A 20,048-nucleotide genomic window follows, 5' to 3' on the forward strand; every position below is an offset into this window, starting at 1 on the left:
GTTAACATCGAGTATAGATTTAAGTGTCGGGAAGTCATTTCTGAAAGTATTTGTATGGAGTGTAGCCATGTATGGAAGTGAAACATGGACGATAAATAGTGTGGACAAGAAGAGAATAGAAGCTTTTGGAATGTGGTGCTACAGAAGAATGCTGAAGATAAGGTGGGTAGATCACGTAACTAATGAGGAGGTATTGAATAGGATTGGGGAGAAGAGAAGTTTGTGGCACAACTTGACTAGAAGAAGGGATCGGTTGGTAGGACATGTTCTGAGGCATCAAGGGATCACCAATTTAGTATTGGAGGGCAGCGTGGAGGGTAAAAATCGTAGAGGGAGACCAAGAGGTGAATACACTAAGCAGATTCAGAAGGATGTAGGTTGCAGTAGGTACTGGGAGATGAAGAAGCTTGCACAGGATAGAGTAGCATGGAGAGCTGCATCAAACCAGTCTCAGGACTGAAGACCACAACAACAATATAAAGTACAGAACAAACTTGACTACTGTTTGGCTTGGAGAATGTTATGTGACCAAACGGGCACTCATAGAATATTTATAGAGTGCAAAATGCAAATTTTCTGAGTTTATGGTTTTATTCTTACATTAGTTACATTTGTACATGTAACACTTTGGGAAATACATAATTCTGAAAATGAATGATCATTTATAGTAACTTTTATACTATTCTGATCTACATAATAATTCAACTACAAAGATGATGAAAGTTCATAGCGTGTTCTTTGAACAAAAACCACAATTTTTGTATGTGTCATCTTAAAAGATCTAATCACTATGTGTAAAAAGATGCAACTAGTGTGCAGATGAACTGCTTTCCAGAAACCACAACACATTTTATGAGCATCAGCTCATCTCTACATGAGTTAGCACATTATGCAAATGACACCGTGAGCCTGCAATTTGAATGCTGTGTCCATTGGACCCACAGACACTACTGTTTTTATTTATATTATAAAAATTGCTTGGTGTTAATTATTTCACTCAAAATATATTACCATGATTTTTACATTAGTAGCATGATATATTGCAACATTAATGTGCATTATTTCTGCTAAATAGTATGTATAATCTTCCGTAAAATACAGTCAACAAATATTTATAATTCAATTAACCGTAGAAAAGCTACTTTTGATTAGTTGTAATAATAGTTTAACTTTATACGTGGGTCAGTATCCAATCTAGTTGTGGCATAGTCAGTTTAAGACTGTATAACAGTCTAACATCTGATGGCTAAGAATCTTGGATGTTAGAATTAAAAGGTGTTTTGTGTATCTGCTTGACAACTACTATTACTCCATAGCTGAATTTCTGAATGTGAAGTAGTCTGGTTATGACACACACACACACACACACACACACACACACACACACACACAGAGAGAGAGAGAGAGAGAGAGAGAGAGAGAGAGAGAGAGAGAGAGTGAGAGGGGGGGGTGTTAATATAATAATGAAGTGTAAATCACTGCATGTATAGGGCATTTGGGGGTGGAGGGGGGTACTGTAAGAAATCGCGTAAATGGTCATAATGTTGTCATGTGTTTTGCTGACATAGTATATTATAATTATGGAACATACTCGTTCCAAAATTGTGATCTATGAAACATGCAGTTAATTAACTAACTGGCTCTGACCATAATAGAACCTATTCAGGAAACTCAGATGGTTAAATACTACATAAAAAATCTTCAGAGTAATTCCACCAAATTTCTTTGTATCATTCACATGGCATCCAAATTGGCAAATGAACTGAGTGGCTCAGTGGAAGATGCATACCACAAGATGAAAACCTGTATTCCTGAATCAGCTACAGAGGTTTTAGTAGGAAAAATAAACAAACATACTAGAAAAGAAAGTCCCGAGTGGAACAAATGGCTGAAGGGCTAGGTTGAATAGAAGCAGCTATCAAACGAAAAGAGACTAAACTCAAGACAGAGAAAAATATGAAGAAAGAAGAAGAAAAGTCAACAATGAGGTGAAAAAGGCAAATAATAAATGCCAGGAAAGATATTCATATGGAAGTAAATAGTTGTATTGAGAATACAAGAATGAATAAAGCTTGGGAAATTATCAAAAGGCTTAATGCTCAGAATAAGGATGCTGCAGGACTAAATCTAATTAATGTCCAGAAACAGAAAAAAGTCTTAATCTTTTGACTGAGAATAGAGCAGAATTACAGGACAAAAACACTATGATGAGCATCGAAGGTAGCCCCCTCCTGTTGAAGTTTTGTGGTTATCAGTTGGGTCTTCAGTTGTCTTTAACCTCCCATCATTTATTTATCTGTGCCTCTGATAGTTGTAGGGTGTCATACGTATGATGTGGACAGTGTCTCTGCGCTTTTGTTGTCTTAATGAATCCTTGACTTCAGATGTTAAGTTGGATAAGTGCTGAAGGATAAAGTAGTGCTTTAGTAACATCTCACTTTCCACAGAGGTGTAAAAATCCGTACTGAGGCTCCTTGGCTGTATCTCATCGATGGGTGCTTGGCATTGTAGGTTCTCTTTCTGTCCCTTGGACCTCCAGGGTCCAGTAGCAGGCTAGTTGCCTTTCTTCTTCAGTCCTTGTGATGATTTGTTTCACATATTCATCCTGAATATTATAGCTGAAACAGAACAGTGTAGACATTGTCATTTTGGCCTAATGACCATGGAGCAGAAAGAACTGTCTGAAGCCTGCAGTGTCTTGCTTCGCAGTGTTGTATGCAAATGTCACAATGGGCACCATTGTATTCCAATCTCTTTGTTGAGAATCAACATTCATTAACAACATGTCTGCCAATGTCTTATTAAATTCTATGAATTAAATTACCTCTGATACTAGTCTTGACTGGAAAGATTTTCCTGACGTCATCATAAGGGATGCTCCGTGCTTCAGAATGATGTCTTCTTTAAGGAATTTTGCAATTTTCAGAACTTCAGCAATCGGAACAGCTTTGGTTGTAGCTTAGCAGTTGAGGTAGTTAATGCTGACTATTATCCATCAATTCCATTTGCCAACCTTCCGAGCTTTCCTCCAAGGTCAATTCCAATATAGTGAAATGGCGGTGCTGGGGCAGGATTGATGTCTGATGCGCTGGAAGTAATTGTGGTTATGGACTTCCATTGTTTCCATTCCTTAAAGTGGCTCACGTAGTATGTAATGGGTTGGCAGAGACCTTGCCAGTGATACCTGGTGTCTCATTCTGTCTAGAGTCATCACGAATCCCAGGTGAACAGATGATGGAGCATCATCGGAATATTTCAGGATAGCTGGCCGTAGATGGGCTAGGATGACGAAAAACCATTTCTGCCCCACTGAATCATAATTCCTCTTATACAATGCTCCATTTATTAATAGGAATTCTCCTTTGGTCGTTTACTCTTCCTTCAAGGCTTCGGTTTTCAGCAGTGCGAGGTCTTCCCTCTGGTCATCGACAATTTCCCTCTGCTCATCAACAATGTGATGTAATCAACGATGACTGAGATTTTGTCTATGCTGCTGTCTTCCACAGAAGGATTGCTTAAAAGGCAGTCAGCATAATTGTGTTTGCATCCATTTATGAATACCACCGTGACATTGTACTCCTGAAGCCTCAGTGCCTATTTCACCAGTTGGCCCAATGGATCCTTCAGGCTAATCAGCCAGCATAGAGAATGGTGATACGTCACAACAATGAATGATTTTCCAAGTAAATACACTTGTAACGTATTCCTATTTGCTTGTGGAGTTGTTCATCTTGGGCTTGGTGAGAACTATGAAGGTGTAAGTCCCCACCATTTTAGCACCTTCCTGAATTTGCACTAGAACCGCACTTATCCGATAACTGTTAGTGTCAATGTGAAGTTGTGTCTCAGGATTCTCATTTTAGCGGTAGGTCTGGGGTCTGGAGATCATGCTTGTGATGCCGGTGAGAAGTGTCTTCTGAGAACAACGTTATGGCTACATACTGTTAAAAACAACAGATTCAAAGGGCAGTGTTCAGTCATGGATGTTTATTATTGTAATAGATGTCCCAGTCATCTGGATGTATTTCCAACTTTTGACTGTCAACACAACTGCTTTCACATCATAACATAGTCTTCTTAACTCAAAATGATAAGCATCCAACATTACAGAAAAGAAAGCTCCTGAATAGACTAGTGGCCGGACAATTTGGGCTTTGATATCAGTGAGATTTCCTGACATCTTGATGACTGTCTTCCATGGAGGAGTTTAATCTGTGGCAGTCTCACTTCCATAGTGATTATCTCATTTAGTTTTCCTGAAAAATTTGGCAGGTAGGTGAGTGGTTGTTGCCTGAGTACAGTGATGGGTAATGGCTGTGGCATATGTTAAGGACTGACCTCATGCAAGGAGGGGACTTCAACCTTCCCTCGATATGTTGGCAAAAATACTTGTTCAAAACCGGTGGTAGGCAGAAAACATCTTCCGAGATTGTCCTAAATGCTTTCTCCAAAAATTATTTCGAGCAGTTAGTCCACGAACCCACGCGAATTGTAAATGGTTGCGAAAACACACTGGACCTCTTAGCCACAAACAATCCAGAGCTGATAGAGAGCATCATGACTGATACAGGGATTAGTGATCACAAGGTCATTGTAGCTAGGCTCAATACCGTTTCTTCCAAATCCACCAGAAACAAACGCAAAATAATTTTATTTAAAAAAGCGGATAAAGTGTCACTAGAAGCCTTCCTAAGAGACAATCTCCATTCCTTCCGAACTGACTATGCAAATGTAGACTAGATGTGGCTCAAATTCAAAGATATAGTAGCAACAGCAATTGAGAGATTCATATCTCATAAATTGGTAAGAGATGGAACTGATTCCCCATGGTACACAAAACAGGTCCGAACGCTGTTGCAGAGGCAACGGAAAAAGCATGCGAAGTTCAGAAGAACGCAAAATCCCAAAGATTGGCTAAAATTTACAGACGCGCGAAATTTGGCACGGACTTTAATGCGAGATGCCTTTAATAGGTTCCACAACGAAACATTGTCTCGAAATTTGGTAGAAAATCCGAAGAAATTCTGGTCGTATGTAAAGTACACAAGCGGCAAGACGCAGTCAATACCTTCGCTGCGCAGTGCCGATGGTACTGTTACCGACGACTGTGCCGCTAAAGCGGAGTTATTGAATGTAGTTTTCTGAAATTCCTTCACCAGGGAAGACGAATGGAATATTCCAGAATTTAAAACACGAACAGCTGCTAGCATGAGTTTCTTAGAAGTAGATACCTTAGGGGTTGCGAAGCAACTCAAATCGCTTGATACGGGCAAGTCTTCAGGTCCAGATTGTATACCGATTAGGTTCCTTTCAGAGTACGCTGATACAATAGCTCCCTACTTAGCACTCATACACAACCGCTCGCTCACCGATAGATCTGTACCCACAGATTGGAAAATTGCGCAGGTCGCACCAGTGTTTAAGAAGGGTAGTAGGAGTAATCCATCGAACTACAGACCTATATCATTGACGTCCGTTTGCAGTAGGGTTTTGGAACATATACTGTATTCAAACATTATGAATCACCTCGAAGGGAACGATCTATTGATACGTAATCAGCATGGTTTCAGAAAACATCGTTCATGTGCAACGCAGTTAGCTCTATTCGTACGAAGTAATGGCTGCTATCGACAGGGGATCTCAAGTTGATTCCGTATTTCTAGATTTCCGGAAAGCTTTTGACACCGTTCCTCACAAGCGACTTCTAATCAAGCTGCGGGCCTATGGGGTATCGTCTCAGATGTGCGACTGGATTCGTGATTTCCTGTTAGGAAGGTCGCAGTTCGTAGTAATAGACGGCAAATCATCGAGTAAAACTGAAGTGATATCAGGTGTTCCCCAGGGAAGTGTCCTGGGACCTCTGCTGTTACTGATCTGTATAAATGACCTGGGTGACAATCTGAGCAGTTCTCTTAGGTTGTTCGCAGATGATGCTGTAATTTACCGTCTAGTAAGGTCATCCGAAGACCAGTATCAGTTGCAAAGCGATTTAGAAAAGATTGCTGTATGGTGTGGCAGGTGGCAGTTGACGCTAAATAATGAAAAATTTGAGGTGATTCACATGAGTTCCAAAAGAAATCTATTGGAATTCGATTACTCGATAAATAGTACAATTCTCAAGGATGTCAATTCAACTAAGTACCTGGGTGTTAAAAATTACAATCAACTTCAGTTGGAAAGACCACATAGATAATATTGTGGGGAAGGCGAGCCAAAGGTTGCGTTTTATTGGCAGGACACTTAGAAGATGCAACAAGTCCACTAAAGAGACAGCTTACACTACACTCGTTCGTCCTCTGTTAGAATATTGCTGAGGGTGATGTGGGATCCTTACCAGGTGGGATTGATGGAGGACATCGAAAGGGTGCAAAAAATGGCAGCTCGTTTTGTATTGTCACGTAATAGGGGAGAGAGTGTGGCAGATGTTGTTGTTGTTGTGGTCTTCAGTCCTGAGACTGGTTTGATGCAGCTCTCCATGCTACTCTATCCTGTGCAAGCTTCATCATCTCCCAGTACCTACTACAACCTACATCCTTCTGAATCTGCTTAGTGTATTGATCTCTTGGTCTCCCTCTACGATTTTTACCCTCCACGCTGCCCTCCAATGCTAAATTTGTGATCCCTTGATGCCTCAAAACACGTCCGACCAACTGATCCCTTCTTCTAGTCAAGTTGTGCCACAAACTTCTCTTCTCCCCAATCCTATTCAATACCTCCTCATTAGTTACGTGATCTACCCACCTTATCTTCAGCATTCTTCTGTAGCACCACATTTCGAAAGCTTCTATTCTCTTCTTGTCCAAACTGGTTATCGTCCATGTTTCACTTCCATACATGGCTACACTCCATACAAATACTTTCAGAAACGACTTCCTGACACTTAAATCTATATTCGATTTTAACAAATTTCTCTTCAGAAACGCTTTCTTTGCCGTTGCCAGTCTACATTTTATATCCTCTCTACTTCAACAATCATCAGTTGTTTTGCTCCCCAAATAGCAAAACTCATTTTCTACTGTAAGTGTCTCGTTTCCTAATCTAATTCCCTCAGCGTCACCCGACTTAATTCGACTACATTCCATTATCGTTGTTTTGTTTTGTTGATGTTCATCTTATATCCTCCTTTCAAGACACTGTCCATTCCGTTCAACTGCTCTTCCAAGTCCTTTGCTGTCTCTGACAGAATTACAATGTCATCGGCGAACCTCAAAGTTTTTACTTCTTCTCCATGAATTTTAATACCTACTCCGAATTTTTCTTTTGTTTCCTTTACTGCTTGCTCAATATACAGATTGAATAACATCGGGGAGAGGCTACAACCCTGTCTCACTCCCTTCCCAACCACTGCTTCCCTTTCATGCCCCTCGACTCTTATAACTGCCATCTGGTTTCTGTACAAATTGTAAATAGCCTTTCGCTCCCTGTATTTTACCCCTGCCACCTTCAGAATTTTAAAGAGAGTATTCCAGTTAACGTTGTCAAAAGCTTTCTCAAAGTCTACAAATGCTAGAAACGTAGATTTGCCTTTTCTTAATCTTTCTTCTAAGATAAGTCGTAAGGTTAGAATTGCCTCACGTGTTCCAACATTTCTACGGAATACAAACTGATCTTCCCCGAGGTCCGATTCTACCAGTTTTTCCATTCGTCTGTAAAGAATTCGCGTTAGTATTTTGCAGCTGTGACTTATTAAACTGATAGTTCGGTAATTTTCACATCTGTCAACACCTGATTTCTTTGTGATTGGAATTATTATATTCTTCCTGAAGTCTGTGGGTATTTCGCTTGTCTCATACATCTTGCTCACCAGATGGTAGAGTTTTGTCATGACTGGCTCTCCCAAGGCCATCAGTAGTTCTAATGGAATGTTGTCTACTCCCGGGGCCTTGTTTCGACTCAGGTCTTTCAGTGCTCTGTCAAACTCTTCACGCATTATCGTATCTCCCGTTTCATCTTCATCTACATCCTCTTCCATTTCCATAATATTGTCCTCAAGTACATCGCCCTTGTATAAACCCTCTATATACTCCTTCCACCTTTCTGCCTTCCCTTCTTTGCTTACAAGGGAACCTCCCCATCGCACCCCCCTCAGATTTAGTTATAAATTGGCACATTGGATAGGCCTTGAGAAACTGAACACAGATCAATCGAGAAAACAGGAAGAAGTTGTGTGGAACTATGTAAAAAATAAGCAAAATATACAAACTGAGTAGTCCATGAGGAAGATAAGCAACATCAAGGGGATGGTGGGGTCAGTTGCGCCGTGGTTAGCGTGAGCAACTGTGGAACGAGAGGTCCATGGTTCATGTCTTCCCTCGAGCAAAAATTTTTACTTTCTTAATTTTCGCAAAGTTATGATCTGTCCGTTCGTTCATTGACGTCTCTGTTCAGTGTAATAAGTTCAGTGTCTGTGTTTTGCCACCGCACCGTAAAACTGTGCGATTAGTAGACGAAAGGACGTGCCTCTCCAATGTAAACCGAAAACATTTGTTCGCAAGGTCATAGGTCAACCGATTCCTGCACAGGAAAACACGTCTGGTATATTCTATACGACACTGGTGACGGCATGTGAGTCACATGACAGGAATATGTTGTCGACCGACCTAACTTGTACACTTGGCGAATGGGTGAAAAGATTCTTCTACCTTGCCCGATTTAGGTTTTCTTGTGGATGTCATAATCACTCCCAAAAAGTGATGAAAACATAAGAGTTTGACGCATAAACTGCAACAAATGAATGCAACAGTTTCACAGTCGCACAGTTTTCCCTGTGCTCTGTCAAAACATATGTTTTTAACATTATCAAATTTTTCCGTGTGTAGACTGTCAAATCCGGCATATGTCCAAGCAAATCTGAACATGTCCTGGAATTTTGGAGAGCGAATTTGATTATGCGTGAGTACTTGAACTTTGATAATTGTCTGAAAATAAAAAATGAAACTTTTCACGCGAGGGAAGACTTGAACCAAGGACCTTTCGTTCCGCAGCTGCTCACGCTAACCACGGGACCACGGCGCGATGTTGCCTATCTTGCGCATGGACTACTCAGTTTGTATATTTGGCTTATTTTTTTCATAGTTCCACACAACTTCTTCCTGTTGTCCCGATTGATCTGTGTTCAGTTTTTCAAGGCCTATCCACTGTGCCAACTTATAACTAAATCTGAGGGGGGTGCGATGGGGAGGTTCCCTTGTTAGAACTGGGTTGCCATCTGAGCTCTTGATATTCATACAAGTGGTTCTCTTCTCTCCAAAGGTCTCTTTAATTTTCCTGTAGGCAGTATCTTACCCCTAGTGAGACAAGTCTCTACATCCTTACATTTGTCCTCTAGCCATCCCTGCTTAGCCATTTTGCACTTCCTGTCGATCTCATTTTTGAGACGTTTGTATTCCTTTTTGCCCGCTTCATTTACTGCATTTTTATATTTTCTCCTTTCATCAATTAAATTCAATATTTCTTCTGTTACCCAAGGTTTTCTATTAGCCCTCGTCTTTTTACCTACTTGATCCTCTGCTGCCTTCACTACTTCATTCCTCAGAGCTACCCATTCTTCTTCTACTGTATTTCTTTCCCCCATTCCTGTCAATTGTTCCCTTATGCTCTCCCTGAAACTCTCTACAACCTCTGGTTCTTTCAGTTTATCCAGGTCCCATCTCCTTAAATTCCCACCTTGTTGCAGTTTCTTCAGTTTCAATCTGCAGTTCATAACCAATAGATTGTGGTGAGAATCCACATCTGCCCCTGGAAATGTCTTACAATTTAAAACCTGGTTCCTAAATCTCTGTCTTACCATTATATAATCTATCTGATACCTGTGGCAGATATGATACGCGAATTGGGTTGGAAGTCATTACAGCAAAGACGTTTTTCGTCGCGGCGAGATCTATTTACGAAATTTCAGTCACCAACTTTCTCTTCCGAATGCGAAAATATTTTGTTGAGCCCAACCTACATAGGTAGGAATGGTCATGAAAATAAAATAAGAGAAATCAGAGCTCGAACAGAAAGGTTTAGGTGTTCGTTTTTCCCGCGCGCTGTTCGGGAGTGGAATGGTAGGGAGATAGTATGATTGTGGTTCGATGAACCCTCTGCCAAGCACTTAAATGTGAATTGCAGAGTAGTCATGTAGATGTAGATGAGGCAATGGATTCTGTCGTACAAGTCAACTATAATCATCTTCAGATGCCTGGGGTGAATAGGACTGTTATGGTAGTTGATGTCTTGTGGCATAATATTCATCGAACACTCGTCTTCTGCCTCTCTACAGAAGCGTACAATGTGTCCAGTGTGTCCATAGTGAAAACATACCAATGTGTTGTCCTCTGTTCTCCAGAGCATTGCACTTATATCTACTTCAAAATACGTACTCTGCAGGCCACCATATCATACTAGACGGAGGATATCTTGTGTCATTACTAGGTACTTCCTTTCCTGTTCCATTCACAAGTAGAGAGAGAGAAATGCTATTTATATACCTCCAAACAATCCCATGATTTCTCTTGACTTTGTGGTCCGTATGTGAAATTTTCATTGGCAGCAGGAGAATCCTTCTTGAGTCAACTGCAGGTGCTGGTTCTCTAAATTGTCTTGATAGTCACAAAAAGAATGTTATCTTCCCTCCAAGGGATTCCCATTTGAGTTCACAAATCATCTCTGTAATACTTGCATGTTGATCAACCCTATTGCATTTTTATCGAACTTACTGGTAACAAATGTAGCAGCTCAACTCTGAATTGCTTCAATGTTTTACTTTAGTCTGACATGGTGGAAATCCCAAACACTCAAGCGGTACTCAAGAATGGGTCACCCTAGTGTTCTGTATGTGGCCTCCTTTACAGAATATGACCAAACTTTTCTAAAATTCTTCCAATAAGCCAATGTCAATCATTTACCTTTCCTCCTACTCTCCTTATGTACGTGTTCCATTTCATATCGCTTAGTGGAGGAATTGGTTGTACCTGCATTTGTCAGATGCTAGGGTGCCGTTTCATGGTTGTGACATGAGTCCAATTTGGCAGTGTCCATTCATCATTGTGCATTTGGCTAGTAGTGGATATTAGTGCCAAGAATCGATACATCTCTTCTTCAACTTTCTCTATTAATTCCTGATGTGTGGGATCAACATTCATGGCTGGTATCTCTTGTGTACTTGGTCCGAGATTTCAGGCTGCCATACACTGTTATATCTCTCCAGTTACTGACGGGCATACGAGAGAGATGAGCTGATGGTGGTCATCCACAACTGCTGTAGGGACCACATTCGACAGTCGGGTGACACAGCGTTCAGCTTATTCTTTTCTGTTGCATTTCCTTGATTCACTGGTACCACTTGATAAATTCTTCTGTCATTGTGACATCTTGTACGAGAAGAGCTTGGTATAAATCTTCTGTTACTCCTTTCATAAAGTGAGAGATTTTGGCAGCTTGTGTCATATTTGGGTTCACAATGTGGCAAGAGCCAAAACCTTCTGTGTGTACAGGGTGTTTCAAAAATGACCGGTATATTTGAAACGGCAATAAAAACTAAACGAGCAGCGATAGAAATACACCGTTTGTTGCAATATGCTTGGGACAACAGTACATTTTCAGGCGGACAAACTTTCGAAATTACAGTAGTTACAATTTTCAACAACAGATGGCGGTGCAAGTGATGTGAAAGATATAGAAGACAACGCAGTCTGTAGGTGCGCCATTCTGTACGTCGTCTTTCTGCTGTAAGCGTGTGCTGTTCACAACGTGCAAGTGTGCTGTAGACAACATGGTTTATTCCTTAGAACAGAGGATTTTTCTGGTGTTGGAATTCCACCGCCTAGAACACAGTGTTGTTGCAACAAGACAAAGTTTTCAACGGAGGTTTAATGTAACCAAAGGACCGAAAAGCGATACAATAAAGGATCTGTTTGAAAAATTTCAACGGACTGGGAACGTGACGGATGAACGTGCTGGAAAGGTAGGGCGACCGCGTACGGCAACCACAGAGGGCAACACGCAGCTAGTGCAGCAGGTGATCCAACAGCGGCCTCGGGTTTCCGTTCGCCATGTTGCAGCTGCGGTCCAAATGACGCCAACGTCCACGTATCGTCTCATGCGCCAGAGTTTACACCTCTATCCATACAAAATTCAAACGCGGCAACCCCTCAGTGCCGCTACCATTGCTGCACGAGAGACATTCGCTAACGATATAGTGCACAGGATTGATGACGGCGATATGCATTTGTGCAGCATTTGGTTTACTGACGAAGCTTATTTTTACCTAGACGGCTTCGTCAATAAACAGAACTGGCGCATATGGGGAACCGAAAAGCCCCATGTTGCAGTCCCATCGTCCCTGCATCCTCAAAAAGTACTGGTCTGGGCCGCCATTTCTTCCAAAGGAATCATTGGCCCATTTTTCAGATCCGAAACGATTACTGCATCATGCTATCTGGACATTCTTCGTGAAGTTGTGGCGGTACAAACTGCCTTAGACGACACTGCGAACACCTCGTGGTTTATGCAAGATGGTGCCCGGCCACATCGCACGGCCGACATCTTTAATTTCCTGAATGAATATTTCGATGATCGTGTGATTGCTTTGGGCTATCCGAAACATACAGGAGGCGGCGTGGATTGGCCTCCCTATTCGCCAGACATGAACCCCTGTGACTTCTTTCTGTGGGGACACTTGAAAGACCAGGTGTACCGCCAGAATCCAGAAACAATTGAACAGCTGAAGCAGTACATCTCATCTGCATGTGAAGCCATTCCGCCAGACACGTTGTCAAAGGTTTCGGGTAATTTCATTCAGAGACTACGCCATATTATTGCTACGCATGGTGGATATGTGGAAAATATCGTACTATAGAGTTTCCCAGACCGCAGCGCCATCTGTTGTTGAAAATTGTAACTACTGTAATTTCGAAAGTTTGTCTGCCTGAAAATGTACTGTTGTCCCAAGCATATGGCAACAAACGGTGTATTTCTATCGCTGCTCGTTTAGTTTTTATTGCCGTTTCAAATATACCGGTCATTTTTGAAACACCCTGTATGACTGTATTTTTTCACCATGGCGTTGGGCTCTGTTCTACGGTTTTCCTTCCTCTAAGTTGGTGTTGTCACAAAGCATTCTCTTTAGTTTGTCCTGGAATTTGTTCCAGCTGTTGAGCTCCTCTTCATTGTTCTCAAACCACTGCTGGGCTGTGCTGTCCAAATAAAAGTACTCACGTGCCAAATACATCTTGGCATCCCGCCACTTGTAGTTAGTCAATCAGCCAAATCCATTGAGCCAGTTTTTGGATCCTGACCAGAGTCTCTGGAAAACATTATTGGATGTCTGACGAGCAGCTGACGTACAGCTATTTAGGAATCTGTATGTCTCCTGAATATATGGATCTTAGGAATGATGTACTGCTTGTATTCTTGTTTCTGTTGCCTAGTTGGAGCTATGGTGATGTGTGTGTTTTGAATTACCTCGCACCACCACCAAACAGTGTTATGTCAAAAACACAATCAAGTCCAAATCTGAAGGGTCATCAGTGAAATACAGTGCTTAGTACTGAAAAGCATGTTTATTACTGACACCAGTGAACAGCTAGAAAAGAACTGAACACCCGGGTGGAGAGTGCAGTCATTTATACAAATATCAAACATTCTAAATATAAAAACATAAGATATGTCAAGGACCTTACAGCAGTGATACATACAAAATAACAAATAATTGCTGGTGATCTGACTTACAGGTGCCCCACAGGATGCCAGCCAGCGGCACTAACCATTGCACCACACTGCTTCCACCAGAGCTCGCAGCAATGTAGTTTGAGCCTTATATTTGAGGTTCACCAGCGCAGTGAAAGTGGGCAGTTTGTTAGCAGAGGAATTCCAAATTGGCAAACAGCTTAGAGAGGGTTGTCCAATGATTCCTCCATTTAAAAATTTTCTTTAAGAAGTATTAAAGACAATGGGAAGTAAATATAGCCCAGTGATGATGTTGGTTGGTAGTGATTGACTGTACTCTCCCATTTGTTGATGACCAGGAAATAATTGCCAAAGATTCTGAGGAAGCTGTATGAAGAATATGACATGTGGTGTTTAAAAATAAACTGATTATATGATAATGGGTAGTCAAGAACAGCGTGATTTGGAGTGCTGGGAATTTTACTACTAGATGTTGTACTTTTAAATATGAAGGTGTAACTATACCTGTGAATGGTAAGAATGTAGAGTATATTAAAAATAAGATTGAACAAGGGAAATATGTTATTTGATAATTAAACTCAATGATTTGGATTAATAATACCACAAATAAAACTAAAAAGATTTTATAGAAAACAACAGAAAGCATTTGTATAAATGGGTCAGAATTTTGGGAGATAAGATAGGTGGGAAAAGGTCCACTGCTAGCGAAGGATATGGGTTGATGGAACAAAGTGTTGGAGTTTCAAGATTAGACCACATCATATACAAAGAAATCACAAAAAAAAAGAAATGGAAGCTATTAAAAGGAAGAGTTTGTTATGATATGGCCATTTAGAATGAATGGATGGTTATTGTTGTTAGAAGAAGGTATGGATGTTGTTCCTGGTGGTGGTGGTGGTGGTGGTGTTGGGGGGGGGGGGGGGGGGGAAGTGATGTCTATTTTGTAGAAGACTGGTGTTGTATGTCAAAGAAGCTGTGCATTTCAGAAAGCTGCAAGAGTGGGACTGAGAAGACCATAAACTGTGGAGGTTGACAAACAAGAAATGGCATCAGCTTAAAAAACAAAACAAAAAATCCACTTGCAAACATACATATTTATCTTCTTTAGCATTATTGATGGTGGTTAAATTAACAGGACAGATTCATGAACTAAGATAAAATTTAACAAATGAATAAACTTTTTAATGTGAGATGAAACTTCTTAGCAGATTAAAACTGTGTGTGTTGGATCAGGGCTTGGAACTGTTAACTTGCCTTTCATAGGCAGTGCTCTTAATGTTGCAGTAAGTGTCAAAATTGTGCATTATCTTTTGCAGAGTGAAAGATTCATTCAGGAAATAATCCCATGGCCATTTCTCTACAATTTATTTTCTTACACAGGTACTTGTTCAGCAACATATCCAAGAGAGTTTCTGTGAAGCATGGAAAGTAGGATAGAGGTGCTGGTGGAAGTGAAGCTGTAAGGCTGGGTTTTGAATCATGCTCAAGTAGCTCAGTTGTTAATGGCATTGCGCACAAAAGACAATGTTCTAGCTTCAGTTGTTGCTCCTGCATACAGTTCTAATCTTTCAGGAAGTTTCAAAATGACACAAACATTGCTTGAAAGTGGAAGACATCCTTGATTAAAATAATAATTCAGTAACTGAATTACCAGCACAACAAACATAGAATTGTTGTTTACAATTATTTAACTTATACCTGCATTGAACATCAAATATTGAAATGGAAATGAGATAGCTTAGGTGGCAATTCCTATTTAATAATTTGTAACTAACCAACATGTAAAGCAGATGCTCGGGATTCACTGAAGAATTTTCTTAATGGGATTTTTTTTTATGAAAACAGTCAGTATCATCACAGTAGACAATTCTTGATGCACTAGAAATGGGGAGAAATCCAGATGTGGTTATATATACTTATCATTCTGAACTTCTCTAAGAATGTTTTTATGTCTAAGTACCCCATGGGATCACAAGTTTGCAAGGAGAATTGAAAGATGGAGGAGTCTGAATCATGCTGAATATAATATATAATTACTAGGGCGAGTGACAAACTCGAGAAAATTTCTGCCTGTCAGCTTATGTTTAAACCATTTGTTATTCTCAGATACAACATGCTGGTTATATTTGTGTTAATATACGAGGGCCGTTCAGAAAGTAACCTCCGGTTGATTTAAAAAAATACACCAAGTTAAATAAAAATATTTTAATATATACATCTTACAACTACATCTTTGCACTATTTTTCTACATAGTCTCCATAGTGATTGAGGCACTTATCGTATCTCTTCACAAGCTTTGAAATTCCTTCTGCATAAAAATCACCCGCTTGTGCCTGGAGCCAGCCTGTGACCGCATCTTTGAGCTCTTCGTCGTCATCAAACCGCTGTGACCCGAGCCATTTCTTCAAATGCATGAAGAGGTGATAATCACTTGGCGCCAGGTCTGGGCTGTAAGGTGGATGGTTGATAACGTCCCACTTGAAGGACTCAAGAAGGGCCGTTGCTCTGCGAGCAGAGTGAGGACGGGCGTTATCGTGCAAAAAAACGATACCGGAAGTCAGCATACCACGGCGTTTGTTCTGTATAGCCCGTCGTAACTTTTTTATTGTTTCACAGTACACGTCTTGATTAATGGTCGTACCACGTTCCATGAATTCAACCAACAACACCCCTTTGGCATCCCAAAACACCGTTGCCATCAGTTTTCTGGCAGAAAAATCTTGCGAGGCTTTTCTTGGTTTGGTAGGCGAATTTGAATGTGCCCACATCTTTGATTGTTCTTTTGTCTCAGGGTTCACGTACTTAATCCAGGTTTCGTCACCGGTCACGATTCTGTTTAACAATGGTTCTCCTTCGTCCTCATAATGTGACAGAAAGTCTAATGCAGAGGCCATTCTTTGAGTTTTGTGGTGGTCGGTAAGAATTTTGGGCACCCATCGTGCACAGAACTTACGGTAACCCAATCTTGCTGTCACTATCTCGTACAAGAGAGTCTTAGAAATCTGTGGAAAACCAGTAGACAACTCCGACATTGAGAAACGTCGATTTTCACGAACTTTTGCATCAACTGTCTGAACGAGTTCGTCAGTCACCAATGATGGTCTACCACTCCTCTCTTCATCATGAACGTTTTCTCGTCCACTTTTAAATAAACGTACCCATTCACGGACAACTCCTTCACTCATAACTCTTGGTCCGTACACGGCACAAAGCTCACGATGAATAGCTGCTGCAGAATATCCTTTGGCTGTAAAAAACCTTATGACAGCACGCACTTCACATTTGGCGGGGTTTTCTATTGCAGCACACATTTCAAACTGCCACAAAAACTAAACTAGCGCAGGTACGACGTTCACTCGACCACGGCTTGATGCCGACTGACCTGTTGAGTGCGTGAACGCACAGATGGCGTCGCTACTCCCCCCACAACCCGCACTGTGACCAATCGGAGGTTACTTTCTGAACCGCCCTCGTATATATATATATATATATATATATATATATATATATATATATATATATATATATATATATATATATATATATATATATATAAAAAAACAAAGATGATGTGACTTACCGAACGAAAGCGCTGGCAGGTCGATAGACACACAAACAAACACAAACACACACACAAAATTCCAGCTTTCGCAACAAACTGTTGCCTCATCAGGAAAGAGGGAAGGAGAGGGAAAGATGAAAGGATGTGGGTTTTAGGGAGAGGGTAAGGAGTCATTCCAATCCCGGGAGCGGAAAGACTTACCTTGGGGGAAAAAAGGACGGGTATACATTCGCGCACACACACACATATCCATCCACACATATACCCATGTGTGGATAGATATCTTTCTTGATATGATATTTTAATAAAAAGTTGAATTCATGAAAATTTTCTTAATGCAGTGTATTTTGATTGTGGCGCATGTTACACATTTCAGCATAACGGTGTGAATTTTCTTTACCTTAACCTCTTCTTTTTGCCTTTTGTACTTGCCGATGTTATTCTGAAGGTATTGAATGAAGACCTGAACTTTGGTTACCATTTCCAAATCTGGATTTTTGAACTAGATAAAGCAGTCATTGTAAGAAAGATACCAAGGTAGATCCTGAGGAAGGCCACTGGATATTTGGCTGCAAGGTGGTTAAATTTAAATTCGTAGACACTATCCAGAGCATAGTGGACCATGTTTATAGCAAAATTCATCACACCTCTGAAGTATCCATCCTGCAGTCCTTGTGCAAATATAGCAAGCTGTGTTTCTCCTAGTCAGATGAACATTACAGCCCTGCAATCAATAACAGGCAACAGAATAGTAAAGGTGCAGTCCAGCTGTGAAAAAATTTGCCACATTTCAAGTTGCAAAGGCCAACTCAAGAGAGAGTGTACACTTAAAGAAAGCAAAAGTAAGCTATGACAGTAATCGCTGAGCTTTGTAAATAAGTCAACCAGTTCGACACAAGATGTGAGACTATACATTAGACATTTGGTTGAGACACTGTATCACACATTCCTGCAGTACTGAAGGAAAAAACAGAAATCCACAACATGACTGATGTACCTGCTTTCAGCAGCTCCATTGTAATGTTTGTCCTAACTAGGCTGTGAGTAATATATTGCTCAATGAGCCAAGATTCTTTTTCCAGGGGTTACCTGTACATGTGTTTGCGACACATTGATTATATTTTAACTCATTTTAAGAGCTGTGTTTTAGCCTTGGGCAAGAGGGCTGCTTTCACTGTCTACTTGCCCTGTTTAAATTTATACTTCATTTCCACTAGGTGTATGCACCTCATAGCTCCAAATTTCTCCATCTGCACCTTCTCCTCAAGGTTGCAAACAACAGCAGCAGCAGAGGCTTTGCTGACATGGCCTGCACAGATGGTAACACAAGTACTCTACAGATAAGACTTTTAAGAGTTCTGGTGCATCTTCATAATACACACAATTGTTTTATTTACTGAACTACTGAATATATCTTTGGGGGTGCGCTAACTTGCCACTTCCTTCTAGAACTGCACCTGTCTGACACAGAAAATAAAATTCATAACCACCCACTCAGTCTCATTACTTTCATGACCTGTGGACACCCTGGCCCACCTACAATGAGAGAAATCATCTAGTGTTTGTTTTTTCTACATACTGTTTGAGAGTGGAATGGCAGAGAAATAGTACGAAAGTGGTTCGATGAACCCTCTGAAGGCACTTAAGTATCCATCTGATTATTTTACACCCTCTCTCTACAATTTTCCTTGCACTTAGTAGTTTCAGGGTCTTTTTGTGTTCTTTATTATGTGTATTTCCAAACATTTCTGACTTGCCTACCGCCCCTTCTGCCACTTTTGTGTTGTAAAATGTTGTCTAATCTACCAGTAATCTCTCTTTTTCTTTCATGTCTGTCTTGTATAAAAGATCCTGAGTATCTCTTTCTATGCCTTCTTCTGAACACTAATCCTTAATAGTATTTTGCCCCTAACTCTCTCTTCTCCTTTGCTAGAAGATGGGGAACTTGTCCCAAAAGACGGCAGTTTTGCTTCTTTCTATGTGTTTTTGTCATCTGCCTCTTGGTGGGTGGGTTGTCTGTGTGCATAAAAATGAAGAAACAATATATAAGGAGGAAGTATGGCCCTTTCTTTGATATATCTTCCCTTTAATTTTTCATAATTCCTTGTCTCTCACCAAGCAAGGTGGCACAGTGGTTAGACACTGGACTCGCATTCGGGAGGACGATGGTTCAATCCCGCGTCTGGCCATCCTGATTTAGGTTGTCTGTGATTTCCCTAAATCGCTGCAGGCAAATGCCGGGATGGTTCCTTTCTCTCTCCTGTGTGTGGCTGTCTGTTATCCTTGGCGTAGTTGTAATTTTGATAATCATCAACTGCCTGCTCCTCTGGGATGTGCAGATTATTGTCATCTTGCAAACTGAATAAGCTGATTGCAGTCCTGGGTATCCAGTTAAAGTTTATGGTTATCCAAAGTAGAAATCTGTGGGGGGTTTCAATTGGCCACCTTGCACAGCAATAAGTTCAGGAATCCAATCTCTTCATCATTGCCACATGTTACATCTGAACATTGGAAACTGTTATAAGAAACTCATTACAACTACTTCCTAATTATTAGCAATTTTCTTTAAAGGAAAATGGTTGTATTTCCAGGCATTTCAAATGAACTTTTCTCTCTATCCTGCCCTCTTAAACTGTCTCAACAACATCCCAATTTTTCCATCCGTACCAACAATTCCACAGGAAGCTGATACAGTAAAAGAAACTAAAATATTGCACACATTACTGCAGATTTTTCATATATTACAACCAACAGCTATAAAATTGTGCTTCCAGATTGCCCAGATATTATCAAGAATTGATCAAACAGCAAATT

General features: G+C 40.6%; 1 protein-coding gene across 2 annotated transcripts in view; it reads left to right on the forward strand.

The window, feature by feature from the left end:
* LOC126259470 (ATP-dependent Clp protease proteolytic subunit, mitochondrial) overlaps nt 1-20,048 on the forward strand; it is a 48,481-nt gene that overhangs the window by 14,989 nt on the left and 13,444 nt on the right. The window lies entirely within an intron of this gene.

This window comes from Schistocerca nitens, chromosome 5 (assembly GCF_023898315.1).
Source record: "Schistocerca nitens isolate TAMUIC-IGC-003100 chromosome 5, iqSchNite1.1, whole genome shotgun sequence".
Classification (NCBI taxonomy): Eukaryota; Metazoa; Arthropoda; class Insecta; order Orthoptera; family Acrididae; genus Schistocerca; species Schistocerca nitens.